The 14,928-nt window shown below is 41.4% G+C and overlaps 1 long non-coding RNA gene across 1 annotated transcript in view; it reads left to right on the top strand.

The window, feature by feature from the left end:
- Nucleotides 1–13,661, top strand: part of LOC142433942 (uncharacterized) — a 44,984-nt gene extending 31,323 nt beyond the window's left edge. The window contains exon 3 of the long non-coding RNA XR_012781099.1: nucleotides 9,884–13,661. This is a non-coding gene — a long non-coding RNA (uncharacterized LOC142433942). The remainder of the gene's footprint in view (nucleotides 1–9,883) is intronic.
- Nucleotides 13,662–14,928: the final 1,267 nt, after the last annotated feature.

Here is a 14,928-nt window from a genome sequence, read left to right as displayed (position 1 = left end):
TGTAATTTTCCTCATACAAATCCTTTGTTTTTTTAGTCAGGTATATCCCTAGATACTGCAATTTCTGCTTGACTATTGTGAAGGGTATTTACTACCTTTTTGATCCCCTCTTCCGTGGTCCTGTCTGATATGTATAGCAATCTGATAGATTTCTCTTTGTTAATGTGTCCTCCCACTCTGCCAAATTCCTCTATTACTTCCAGTACTCCCCTTGTGGAGCTGTTGGGATTTTCCATATATAAAATCATATCATCTGTGAATAACGATAGTTTCGCCTCTTCATTCCCCAGGCGAATACCTTTGATGTTTTTTCTTTGTCTTATGTTGTTAGCCAGGACCCCCAGTGCGATGTTAAATAGAAGTGGGGACAAGGGACATCCTTATCTGGTTCATTTTTTCAGTGAGATTGTTTACATCTTTTTCTCCAATGACTGCCATGTTGGCTATTGGTTTTTCATATACAGCATGTATTATATTGAGGAATTTTTCTTCCATTCCTGTCTTCTTGAGTGTCTTAAACAGGAATTGGTGGTGGATGTTGTTAAATGCCTTTCCCGCATCTTTTGATATTATCATGTGGTTCTTATAATTTTTCATGTCCATGTTGTGATAATACTAATGGTCTTTCGTATGTTGAACCATTCCTGCATCTCTGGTATGAATCCTACTTGGTCATGGTGAATTATTTTTTTAATATACTTTTGTATTCTATTGGCCAATATTTTGTTAAGGATTTTTTGCATTGAAGTTCATTAGGGATATTGACCTGTAGTTCTCGGTTCTTGTGGGATCCTTGCCCACTTTAGGTATCAGAATTATACTAGTTCCATAGAAAGAGTTCGGGAGTTTGCTATATTTTTATATGTTCTGGAAGATTTTATGTAGGATTGGTGTCAGTTCTTCCCTAAATGTTTGGTACAATTCTCCAATGAAGCTAACTGGCCCGGGGGAGTTTTGTTGGTAATCCCTTAATAACTTTGTCTATTTCTTCTATTGCTATGGGTCTGTTGAGATTCGTGATGTCCATATGGGATAGTCTAGGAAGGGATTGTTTTTCCAAGTACTTGTCCATGTCTTCCAAGGTTCTGAATTCATTGCAGTGCAGGCCTCCATAGTACTGTGTAATTATTCTTTTCATTTCATTAGGGTCTGTTGCACTGTCCCCTGTTTCATCCCTCATCTTTGCTATTGAACATTGTTCCTTCCTTTCCTTGGTTAGATTTTCCAAGATTCTGTTGATCCTGTTAATCCTTTCAAATAACCAACTTGAAAAATCATTTTATTGGGGGCTCATACAATTTGTATTACCATCTATACATACATCCATTGTGTCAAGTACATTTGTACATTTGTTGCCATCAACCTTCTAAAAGCATTTGCTTTCTACTTGAGCCCTTGGTATCAGCTCCTCATATTAACCCCTCCCTCCCCTCCCTTCTTCCCTCATGAACTCTTGATAATTTATAAATTATTTTTTTCTTGTCTTACACTGTCTGATGTCTCCCTCCACCCACTTTTTTGTTGTCCATCTCCCAGGGAAGGGGTTATATATAAATCCTTGTAATCAGTTCCTATTTTTCTACTCCACCTTCCCTCCATTCTCCCAGTATCACTACTCTCACCACTGGTCCTGAAGGGTTCATCTGTCCTGGATTCCCTGTATTTCCAGTTCCTATCTTTACCAGTGTACATCCTCTGGTCTAGCCAGATTTGTAAGGCAGAATTGGGATCATGATAGTAGGGGAGGTAGGAAGCCTTTAAGGATTAGAGGAAAGTTGTATGTTTCATCCTTGCTACCCTGCACCCTGACAGGATCATCTCCTTCCCGCAATCCTTCTGTAAGGGATGTCTAGTTGTCTACTGGTGGGCTTTGTGCCCCCACTCACCACTGCCCCTCATTCTCAATGATATGGTTTTTATCTTTGATGCCTGATACCTGATTCCTTTTACACCTTGTGATCTCACAGGTTGGTGTGTTCTTCCATGTTTGCTTTGTTGCTTCTGAGCTAGATAGCCACTTGTTTACCTTCAAACCTTTAAGACCCCAGACGCTATATATTTTGATAGCTGGGCACCATCAGCTTTATTCACCATATTTGCTTATGTTCCCACTTTGTCTTCAGCAATCGTGTAGGGAAGGTGAGCATCATGGAATGCCAGTTTAATAGAACAAAGTGTTTTGCATTGTGGGGGGTACTTAAATGGAGGCTCGATGTCCAGCTGTGACCTTAATATTAAACCTATAAATATATGCACATAGATGTATTTCCCCATCATCATATATAAATATATTTACATGTGTGCATGCCTGTCTTTAGAACTTTGTAAGTGCCTTTTGCTTCCTAGTTCAAAGTGCTAACTTTTAGCTGCATTAATTTTTCCATAGTTTTCTTGTTTTCCCGCTCATGAATTGCAGTCCTAATTTTTATTATTTCTTTTCTTTTTCTATTAGTAGGATTGTCCTTTTGACTCTGCTCTAATTGCTGTAAGTTTTGTGTCAGCATATCAATCTTAAGTCTCTCTTACTTTTTCATGTATCCATGTATTGCCATCACACTTCTTCTGATAACTGCCTTTGCTGTGTCCCAAAGGTTTTGGTGTGTCGTATTCTCATTCTCATTGGCTTCAAGGAACTTCTTGATTTCATCTCTGATATGGACCAGTACTCACTCCTTTTGAAATGGTTATTCATCCTCCAATATTTTGTCCTTGTTTTCTTCATCATCCTTTTGTTGATTTCCAGCCTTTTGGCCTAGTGGTCGGAGAGAGAAATCAGCATGAACTCTATGTGCTAGAATTTACAAAGATTAAACTTGTGTCCCAGCATGTGGTCTATATTTGAGTATGTACCAGGTGGGCTTGAAATGAATGTGATTTTATTTTGCATTTGGGCGGAGTGCTCTGATAATATCGATCAGGTAGATTGGTAGCCTCCTTGTTAAACTTCTTTCCCTATGATCTATATTTCTCAGAAAGCAGTGTATTAAAGTCACATACTATAATTGTTGAACCTGAAATTTCTTTTTTCATCTTTTGCAGTGTTTGATTGATGAATTTTGTGGGTCTTTCATTGCGTGTGTATATATTTATTATGCTCACTGGTTCTTCGTCTCTTGTTCCCTTGATCATTATATAGTACCCCTCTTTGTCTTTTGTTATGGTTTTCACCTTGCAAAGATTAGGATTTTTGTCCGAGATTAGGATTGCAACCCTTGCTTTTTTGAATTGCCATTTGCTTGGTATAATTTTCTTCAGCCTTTGGTTCTCAGTCTATTTTTTCTGCAATCTTGAGATGTGTCTCTTGTAGGCAGCAGATCGAGGGTGTTTTCTAAGCCAGTCTGCTAGCCTCTGCCATTTAATGCCTGAGTTCAGTCCACTGATATTCAGAGTTATTACATCCATCTGTGGACTCTGTGATGTCATCATTTTTGTGTTGCGTGTTTTTCTACCTCCCTTTCTTATCAGTGCACTGTGCTTGTGTGAGTGTGTGTGGTTCATTCTTGCCTTTTTTCCACTGTTGAGCCAATGCTATCTTGGGAGCTTTGCTCTCTATGTTGACTTCTGGGTGGAGTTTTTTTTTAAGTGTCAGTCTCTTATTTGTGCTTGTTGAGTGTTGTTTTTCTGCCCATACTGTGTTGGCAAGGATCTTTTGTAGGGCTGGGTTTCTTTTAACATAGTTCTTTGAGTTTTTCCTTGTTTGGGAAGATTCTTACTTCTCCATCTATCTTGATCGATAATTTAGCTGGATAGAGTATTCTTGAGTTTGTGTTATTTTCCTTCAATTTTTGAATATGTTACTCCACTCTCTCCTCTTCTTCATAGTGTTTTCTGATAGGCCTGGACATATTCTTATTTGGGTACTTTTATATGCGACTGCTTGTTTTTCCCTAGCTTCTTTCATGACATTTTACTTTTCCTCAAAGTTGTCCTATTACATGCCTTGGTGACTTCTTTGGATTCAGTCTAGCTGATGTTTTTTTCAGCCTCCTGACTGATCGCCTGGTTTTCATTCATTAAGCTGTGGAATCTTTCTTCCCTAAGAATTCCCTCACCATTTTTGCTGTTGACTTCTTTGTTGCGTCTTCTTCAGGTAGTCCAATTTTTTTAAATGTTGTTTCTTTTCATAGCATCAGACATGGCTCTCAGGTCTTCTTCAGCATCTGAGTATCTTATTTGACTGACTTCCTTTTCTTGAAGTCTACCTGGTTATCCTCTAGGTCACTGGTGCAATTCTCTGCCTCCTCAGGTCTGTTGACGAATTCTGTGAATTTGCTACTGGCTTTTGTTATCTTGTCCCTTAGGTCTTGTATTTCCCTTTGGTGTGTGGCATTTACCTCCCCCATCATTCCATCATTTTTTAATTGTCTTCCTTATATCCTGTATAATTCCAAGCAACATTCTGAATAGTTCTTTCTTTGGCAGATCTATGTCTGCTTTTTCTATCGTTTGGTGCAGGATTTCTTCTGACATTTCCTTTTGTTTTCCTTTTAGGTTGTAGGGGATGAGTAGTGTTTGCATTGTGTTGTTTTAGAGTAGCCCAGTGCCATTTTCCACAGAGTCGAAGAGCACTGGGCTCTCTTTGGGAGATTCGTAGGGATGCCTCTTCGAACTGCCTGCCACTAATATCACTGTGGGATCGGGCTACTGTTTTATAGTCACGTAGTTTCACTCTTTTCATAGCCAACCGGTTTCTGTTATTTGAAGGGCAAGTTGGATGATTCTCTCAGGGGAAGTTGGTTGGGTGGTTGTGAACCTGCAAGGATATTGCTACACTGGATGATCTCACAGGAAACCTTGGTGGTGTGGCCTATGGTGGCTTGGGGTGCCTGAGAGGGTGTGCAGGGGTGCCTGGTGCAATTAGAGTGCTGCAGAGGTCAGATGGTTGTGTCCACATTTGTGTAGAGCACCACAGATGGTGGGTGGAACTGCCCTAGTCTGCTAGATAGCAGTGTAGGTCAGGTGGAGGTTCCCATGGCAGTGTGGGTCACTGGAGAGTGTTGGAAGAGCTTCCTTATGCTGTGTCAGGCATTACGACGGGTGGTGGGGGGCATTCTCTCAGCCACATGGGGCCACGGAGGACAGGCAGAGTTTCTTCCTGCCATGTGGAGCACCGTGGAAGATGGTCAGAGGTTCCCCCAGCCAAGTGGAGCTCCCCAAAGGGTGGGAGGGAGTTTCCGTGTGACTTAGATGACCTTGGAAGGTAGGCATGAGTTCCCCTGAAGTGGAAGGTGAGTGAAATTTCCCCAGCTTTGTGTTACACAGCAGAGGGTGGGGACTCCCTCAGCTGGGTGGAGGGCTGTTCTAATTGACCTAGGCAAACGGGGGTGGTCTGGAGGCTGGCAGTGGCATATGAGAGGAAGCAGAAGAGTTAAAAATTGAGCCAGCTGAGACTGTGGGGGGAAAGAGAGAAGAGGGAGAAACAAAAGTCAAGATATAGTCGAGCCCCGATCTCCTGACCATGGGGCTCGAGGAGTTTAAACCCTGTCCAGAGGTGGTGGTAAGCTGAAGCTGTGTTGAAGTAAAGCTCTTGGGCTGGCCCAAGGAGCCCAGCTCTGGCTGAGATTGTGGTGGTGCTAAAGTTAAGCTTTAGGTGGCTTCCTCAGTGGTAAGCCAAAAGCCCTCAGCTCTTCAAAACCTAGTGTATCTGTGTTTACTTATCTTTATAATGCTCCTTTTGTGCCCCGGCAGAGTGGAATTTTCCTCTCAGTTGCCCTCCTGCGCTGATTTCTGCAGAGTCCTTCTGGTACGTGTTACTCAGTCACCATTTTGCCGGAAGTCCCCACTCGTTCAATCTTCCAAGACTGCAACTTGAAGCTTGATTTTTTTTCCTTGAGTTCATTCATTTTAAGATATACTGAGTGTTCTTCTCTTTTGGTTTCCCAAATTTGCACGTTTAATTCTAATATTTTACTTTGTCTTCTAGAGCTGCCCTTTGAAAGTTTCCATTCACCTCTTTGACATCATCATTTCTTCCATCTACTTTAGCTACTTTCAGAGTCTCTTCTGACATCTATGCTGATCTCTTTTTTCTTTCCTGTCTTTTTAAGGACCTTTTGCCTTCTTCATCAATGATGTTCTTGATATCCTCCCACACCTCCTCATATTTTCTGTCATTTGTGTTCAATGCAGCAAATCTGTTTTGAAATAGTCTAGCTCTTCAGATGATATACACTTAACTTTGTATTTTGACTCGTGTGGACTTGTTTGAATTTTCTTAAGATTTAACCTGAACTTTCATATTAGCAGTCAGTCTGTTCCAGGTCATTGTTGCTTAATCTCAGGCACAATCTCTTGAAAACTTTTGTGTTAAGGCACATTAAGCGGGCATCTCTGTATTCTGTGCATACTACATTCTATTTTTTCTTGTCTTTTTTGGTATCATTTGTCATGTCACACCTGATAAACAGGACATATACAGACCCATTGGGGTCAAAACATGACACCTTTGGCAAGAATGGAATGTTCTTATAGTTAAGGTGACACACAAGAATGCTGTTGGGATGCTTTGGGATAGCTAACTGGCTTTCTGAGAAAGGTAATACCATCTGGGAAAACTCATTTTGCTTGTGTTTTTGTACACAGATGTGTGTAGCTTTGTATTGCCTTTTTCGGATAATGTCAAAGATTTCCTCCCTAAAACAACTTAGGCTTCCCTGTATCTCTGTTAGGTTCTGAGATTGTTTCCTCAGTTCTTCCTTCTCAACAAGTAACGATTTAACGTGGGAGAAATACCAATGCAAGTCAAAGTATACTTATGCATGAAAGTAAAGTTTTCGATAGTAAATTCTTACAGAAAAGAATGGGCCATCCCCTGAAAGCATGGAGGGCTATGTGGGAAGCGTGAAAAAACACACGGGGAGATCAGGAAAGGTGGATGTGTGTGTGTGTGTGTGTGTAACCAAAAGAAGGTGTGGGGCTGTGCTTTTACTTTATATGGCCTCCTGCTACATCCACTTGGAAGGCACGGTGTGTGTAGGTGGACTCTTAGTGGATGCACTTAAGTGTGTATCCTTACATCATTAGTGTGCATGCTCAAACTTTGAGTGGGTGTCCATAAGTGTGTGTGTGATTATCTTGTCCTTACTGCACATGTCTCTTCCCTTATCCTTGTAATGTGTTCCTGATATTTTAGAACAGTAATTCTCAACCTTCTTAATGCCACTACCCTTTAATACAGTTCCTCATGTCGTGGTGACCCCCAATCATAAAATTATATTTGTTGCTACTTCATAATTGTAATTTTGCTACTGTTATGATATGCAGGATGTATTTTCATTGTTACAAATTGAACATAATTAAAGCATAGTGATTAATCACAAAAATACATACTTATATATTGTGATATATTTATTTCTAATTACAAATACATCAAATTTTGTCTTGAAGCATGGTGTAGCATGGGTAGCACTCTTTACGCCGGGTACTCATATGTGGGCATATTTGCATGTGGGCGGACCCACCTGGAGAGAGATAGTGTTTTCTGGTGGTCTTAGGTGACCCCCTAAGGAGGTTGTGACCCACAGGCTAAGAACCACTGTCTTAGAAGAACTATTCTATTTATGGGCATGGCTAGCTATTCTTTGCTGATTGGTGGACTATTGGGGACAACGCCTTTTCCCCTAAGCTTCCTGCTTAGAATTCCCCACTCAAGGAGTGTGACCCAAATTACTGGGGAAAGAGCATTGGCCATTCTTGCTATTTCCTGATAAAATATGGGCAATGAGGGGTTTGGATTCAGTTTCCTCTTGCTCTTCTAGATAGGGTTGACCATGCAGGGGCCTATGGTAATTGGAGTTTGAGGTAGGATTGAGATACAAGTATTCTTGAGGATGATAATCTTGGCTTAATATTAGTTGTAATTTGATGGCTTCAATTCTGGAAGAACCAAAGCAGATGAACCGTTTAGGCAGACCGGGCCAACAACTATGAGAATGGTAATGCTCATTGAGGTGTGGGCTCCCTGGATGTCTCAGAGTCCTTGCCTAGGAAGGTATATATTTATCTTTTAGACACAGGCTGAGGTTACTGAGATGTTTATCTGTGCCTTAGCCTGTTCGAGATATTTGGTTAAATATATATATTTAACATCAAATAGGCCAGTCTCAGACTGGATGATCCCAAAGGAAATCTCAGGAGGTAATCTTAAAGGGAGGATTTGGTACTATACAGAGATAATTGGCATTGAGGGGAATGAATTTTTTTCTAATTTAAGTTCTTGGTTAGAAGTGTTGCTCATTATGCCAAAGAATATTTTTCTTGAGGACTATTAATCACACAAGAGAAAATTAGTCCAGTAGAAGGAGATGGTTCACTACTGGGAAATGGGAAAATAGGTCTAAGGAAAAGTTACTTTAATATTTTTTATAGGTTGGATATATTTTTAACTTTGGATTGACAGGCATAACCTGTAAACCTGCTATGATAGATGATTTCATGTCAACATGAAGATTTATAAAAGTGTAAGGATAGAATCCAAGCTGCCAATCAGGTCACAGCCTGATGCTGTCTTCTGGTGGTGTGGTCTTCTTATAAGGAGGATCTGGAACTGCTCTCTCACTCTACCACTCTGCCTTCTTGTCAGCTGGGACTCTGGTGGTCACCCTGAGAGTTGTTGTTGCTCTGTCATGTTACCACACCTTGGATCCATAGGACTCTTGACCCACCAGCCTGTGGTCTTTCTGCATTCTGCATCATTGCATGTGATTGCATAAGTCTGAAGAGAGTTTTAGAGAGTACGGTCAGATTTATGGACTAGAATTGGACTGAGTTGGGAAACTTTCTTGATATATAATTGCTTCTTATATAAAGCTCTTTGTTATACATATATGAGTATTACTGGATTTGTTTCTCTAGTTAACCCAGCCTAACACACATTCTTAACACATAAAATCTGGGTGGTGCCATGCACAAGCTCAAAGGCTGTTGGGGACTGAGGCACAGTCTTCTGGGGAGCACTTACCTATCTCAGGGTACCAATGAAACACCATATTAAGACTGTGTAATGGTTCATATGTGAACTTATCTTGATTCACTTGGTTTGAATCCTAAGGGACCAATGCTTATGGCTTCCACAGCTTTATGTGTGGAACTTTTATATGTGAATGGTGGTTTATGTATGGGCTAATATCAGACTTATGGACTTGATCTGGACTGGGCTGGGGTATTTTCTCAATATTAAATTGCTCTTTGATATAAAACTCTCTCTTACACACATATGAGCATCTATGAATTTATTTCTCTAGTCTACTCTGACTAACACATGGTTCCACCCACTTTATCCTGGAACTTTTAACAGAGTAGGGGTAAATTTTATGACTGGAAAAGGACTTTTCCAGACTAGCTGTAGTTGGGATTTGGGGGTCCCATTTTTCCAAGTTTTTATAAGAACTAAGTCTCCAAGGGAGGCAGTTTTTGTTTCCCTTGGTTCTGGGTAAGCCCATATCGATGGAATGTCTCTTGGTATTGTGGTATTCTTGTGCCATACTGCTGTAGTAAAGACATTTTGGCATCTACAGCTAGTTCTATTATGAGGAATAGTCACCTATACAAAACTTCATAAGGCTTTAAACATGTAGGGTGACATGGAGTGATTTTGAGATGTAGCTGCTCTACTGGCAATACATCTTTCTAGTTCATTTGAGTTTCTTGTGTTAATTTCTAAGGGTTAGTTTTAAGTGTTGATTAAATGTCTCTACTTTCCCTGAGGATTGTTATCTCCAAGCACAGTGGAGATGATGTTAAACCTAAGTGTTGAGATAATGCTTGGGTGATTTGGGAAATGGAAGCAGGTCCATTGTCATTTTGTAGTGTTTTGGGAAATTCAAATCAAGGGATTACTTCTTGCCATAACTTTTTAGTTACTTTATGTGACCTCTCACTGCAGGTGCGAGATGCCGCAATTCAACTGGTGAAGATGTCTATGGACACCAGAAGATATTTGAACTGTCCAAGTGAGCTGGTGTGATTACCCTTGATCTAATGTCCATTCAAAGGCAAATAGGAACTGATTTGGAAGGTTTGGGGGATGCAGAAGAAGGCATTTTTTAAGTCCAGGATGCTATACCACTCAGTGGAGTTGGGGATTTCACCTAGGAGTGTATAAGCATTAGGTACTACTGGATGCAGTGGAACCACTGCCTCCTTAATTATTCTAAGGTCCTGAATTTGCTGATGAGATCCATTTTTCTTTTTGACTGGTAGGATTAGAGTGTTATACAGGGTATCAACAGGGCTAAGACTCCATAATGAAGGAATTCGTTAATGAGGCCACACTCCTTTGAGAGCTTCAGGTTTTAAGGAGCATTGCCATTTTCAGGGACACTGGGTACGATCTTTCTGGGACATCTTTACAGGGGTTGAATATTTAGCTTTGTCAGGGACTCCAATGTACCGGACTTCAGGGTTTATGGTATTTTCCCACTGTTCTTCAGTTGGGTTTATCATATCCTCTTAAGTGAGTAGCATTTGGAAAGCTGTGATAGAACTAAGATGAGACCCATGACTATGTGCATTTGTAATTTTGACAATAAATCTCAGCCTAGGAGAGCAGCTGGACATTTAAGGACTACTAGAAAGCTGTGAGAGAAATAAGGATTGCTCCAGAGCCACCTCAGGGGTCTTGTAAAATGTTTGATATTCCTATGATGGTGCATGTCTTTTGAGCAAGGGGTCCAGGAAAGGAGGTAAGGACAGAATAGGCGGTCCCAATGTTCAGGAGGAAATTCACTGATTTCACTTGAAATTCACTTGCCAGGGTTGAGACCAGGAACAGAAATTTTTTGATGCTGGGTTCTACAGGCCAGGCTGCCTCTGTCTTGGGCTAGTAGTTGCAGAGTTGCCGGTCGACTACTCTCCTCTTGGGTTTTTCTCATATGAAGAACCCAGTGGTCAGTTTGCTTACAGTGACAGCACAGCCCTGTGGAGGTCTATTTTATTAGGACACTCTTTTGCCCAGTGTCCCCAAAGCCAGCAAACATGGCACTTCTTGTCCTATGCAGGAGTCTTTGGAACCGGGGAGGCAGTAGATGGGTGCTGACTAGCTATGGTGGTTAGGACCTGGGCATGCCTAGTTTCTTTTATTTTCTCCTCCTGAGCCCGCACTCCTTGTTCCCTGTCTCTGCTGTTGAAAGCAGCATTGGTAACAGTTCAGAGTAGCTCTCCTAGGTTTCTGCACTAACTTCTGGAGCTTCTTCTAGATATCTGATGATTTGCCCTTATTATGAGTTTAAATCTAAAGTGATCTGTTTAATCCAGGCTTCTCTCAGCCATTCTAAGATGTTTACAGGGTTTTCATTAGGTTCCTAGTTGATGGCTGTGACTTTAGAGTAATTGATGGGGTGACAGCTATATAATCTGTTGTCAATTTGAGGGGATTATGAGTGAAAGGATAGTTTAGCCTGTCAATCAGGTTGCAGCTTGATGACTTCATTTGGAGGCGTTAAGGAGATAAATAGCTCGTTGGAGGCAGGATACAGGCAGACTCCATGTGAGACATTTCTGTTGAGAAGACACATGGAACTATGCTAGAGCTCTGGAGCCAGAGGAGCCACATGGAGACCCCTGCCAGCACTGAGATGCTTCCACCACCACTGGATCCACAAGACCTTCCACCCACTGGTTGTGATCTTCCTGCATTCAGCGTCATCGAACATATGGGCTAATATTGGGCTTATGCACTTGTTCTGGACTGGGCTGGGATGTTTTCATAATATTAAATTGTATTGTATATTAAGCTATTTTATACACATATGAGTGTCTATGAGTTTGTTTCTCTAGTCCACCTAGACTAACAAAAATGGCCTTTAAAGGCTCTGATTTTACTCCAGCCTTCATGCACACTAGAAAGCGTTGCTTGGCTCACTTTTCAGTGGTATCGTTTTAATCACAGGTGAGGTGAGTTGGAAGCATAGCTCTTTCTCTTACTGTATATTTTTATTTGTTGCATGTAATCAATCTGCAAATTTCTTGGCCTATTTTAGTACTCACTCTTTCTCAAAATCTGTCACAGTCTGTCCTAAAATTATCTTTCCAGGTCAAGTCATAGGCCTGAGTGAGATGCTGATAGACATCTATGTATTGTTCTGGAGTGCTTACGAATCATTCTGGAGCCCAATTCTCCAGCTGAAAGACTTTCAGCTCCAGGCAATGGTTCTCTACTAGTTGGATGGTACATTTTGAACAGAGATCTTTATTGTCCTTCACAAGGAAAAATGCCTGGGGATAAGGGACTTCAAGTCATTTCCCTATCTCTTGCAGGTGGGGAGGCAGAGTATTTTATGTTGTTGCCAGAACTCCTCATCACCTAGTCTATACTGGGGCCAGACAGTATTGCAGAAGCATACTAATCCTTTCTTTATTATTTGTGGGTCAAATATAGACCAGTTAGAGAGGATGCAAAGGTATTTGCTCAGGAACAGACTCCTGGTTGCCCATCTAGAAAACAAACAGCAAAATGTTAGAGAGTTGGCATCCCATGGTCTTAACTGGTGGCTCTGGCACCTTGGAACCTGAGGACCTCACACAGACATCTCTGTCCTTGGCAGTTTAGACTCGGCATTAGGCCTTTGTCCCAGTCCCAACTGTTTTCTAGAAAGCAAGCCAGTCATTTGAGAGCCACCAGTTCATGAATGGCATCATATCAATTGGCTACTCAAGAACTGCAGAACCTGTCTTCTGACTAAATCTGGCTGTGGTCTCATATTGAGGAAACTAGGATCATTGGCTAGATATTATTAACTCAATAAAATTGGAAGTAAGTGTGTAAATAGCCTGGGTATGGGGCCATTCACTGTGTAAGGAGGAAGGAAATACCTGCAGTGCTTAAGAAGCCTCTTGTGTGGTCTTTGGAACAGCTCATTCAATTTGGAACTGCCACTGAATCTATGCCAACTCATAGGGACCCTATGGGATTGGGTACAACTGCCCCTGGGAGTTTCTCAGACCGCAATGGCAGTGAGAAGCAAAAAGAAGCTTGTATATAAAATCCAGGATAGGTAACTCTACAGAGATAGTAACTGGGGCATGGCAGAGTACAGGGGGCATGTGGGTGATTAGGAGCTAACAACAATGAATACGACAAAGAAGAGAATGTTCTGAAATTGATTGTGATGATGATTGCACATCTTCTCTTCTTTTGTAATTTTTATTATTAATTGGAACTTCATACATATATCATAACATTCCATAGTTCCATCAGGTCACGTAGAATTGTACAATTGTTGCCACAATCATTTTCCTGACATTTTGTTTCTATGTGAACCATTTGACATCATCTCCCTTTGACCCCATCACCACCACAGTACCTCACTCCCACTGTGGTAGTTACATAATCTGGTGCCAATTTATGACTTGAGAGGATTAAGACCGAAGGGGTGGAGTCTAGTCTGTCAATCAGATCGTAGCCAATGAGGTCTCTGTGTGAGTATGGCCTTCTCCTAAGAATTCTGGGAATTCCTGTATTTCCTCCTTGGAGGCAGGAGATACTCTCTCTCTGTTCACTCCCTGAGAGACACTCTACTGACAAGACACATGGCGCGACACTGATAGACCCCGTGCCCTGGGAACTGGAGGAACCACGTGGAGACCCCTGACAGTGCTGAGATACTTCTACCATCACTGGATCCACAAGACTTTCTACCCACTGGCCTGTGATCTTCCTTCATTCAGCGATACTGCATGTGTTTCTTGAGTCTGAAGAGGACTTTATAGAATGGCATTGGACATAAGGGCTAATATTGGACTTATGGACTTGATCTGGACTGGGCTACAATGTTTTCTCAATATTCAACGGCTCTTATATATAAAGCTCTTTCTTATACACATATGAGTGTCCATGAATTTGTTTCTCTAGTCTACCCAGACTACACCACCCCCTTCAAAAAAAAAAAACTCTTTTTCAACTTGCTTTCCCTATAGGTTTAACAATCCTGGGCTTCATATAGCATAAAACAGAAAAACATAACAAAATTTCAGGAGGGTGACCTCCAATAACATAACACCTCCGAGATACACCGTAATATGAACAACAAACACCAAACAATCACTACAAACCCCAAATACCAAAAATTTAGGACACCAGCCTGCATCATAGGGAGATCTAACAAAGTTTTAACTGTTCAAGGCAGACTTATGTCTTTGATCTTCTATGCTCCTCTCTCCCAACCACTCTGTTTAGTAACCACTTTCCTCCCATCGCTCAATTTTACATCGGGGGAGTTCTCCAGAGGCTTATTTCCTGTGTAGTTCCACAAATGAATCCTGGGTTGCCACGGTCATCCATCACCTTCTGCACAACAGATCCTCACAAGGTAGTTTCTGATACGAATCCCTCCTTCAACTCCGGGTTATATGCTTTCCAATTCTTTTGGTGGCCAATGCTGGTGTACTTCTTCCATGTGGACTTAGGTGACATCTCACTTAGATGGCTGCTTGTTTGGAGACAAGCCTTTAAGACACTGACGCTATTTTATCTGACAGCTTCTGATTTTATCTGATAAATGCTCCATAGCGACCGTACCTTCTGTGCTCCCTTCCTGAGGGCAAGTATGGAGCAGGGCCATGATGTAAGAACCAGGTTGGGCCATGGTCTTAAGTTGGTAGTAGGATTTAGTGCTAGCCCAAACCCCGTTTCTGGATCTGTTTTTTTCTTCTTCTTCTTTTAATTTGTTATTACTCAGAAGTTAATACATATGTCATATCATTCCATAGTTCAATCACATCAAATAGATTGTACAATAGCTTCCATAATCAGTCTGAAAACATGCTTTTCCTTCCTGGACTCCTTGACATAATCTCCCTTTTATCTCCCCAACCCCCTATACCCACCCCCCAAACCCTTTTCTGTTTGCTGTCCCTATAGTCTCATCAATCCGAAAAACCAGTAACACAACTTCAAGAGGTTGACCCCCCCAATAGCACAGCCCCCCTGAG

Source organism: Tenrec ecaudatus, chromosome X (genome assembly GCF_050624435.1).
Source record: "Tenrec ecaudatus isolate mTenEca1 chromosome X, mTenEca1.hap1, whole genome shotgun sequence".
Taxonomy (NCBI): Eukaryota; Metazoa; Chordata; class Mammalia; order Afrosoricida; family Tenrecidae; genus Tenrec; species Tenrec ecaudatus.
Note: the sequence above shows the minus strand (reverse complement) of the source record. Positions and strands in the feature narration are given on the sequence as shown.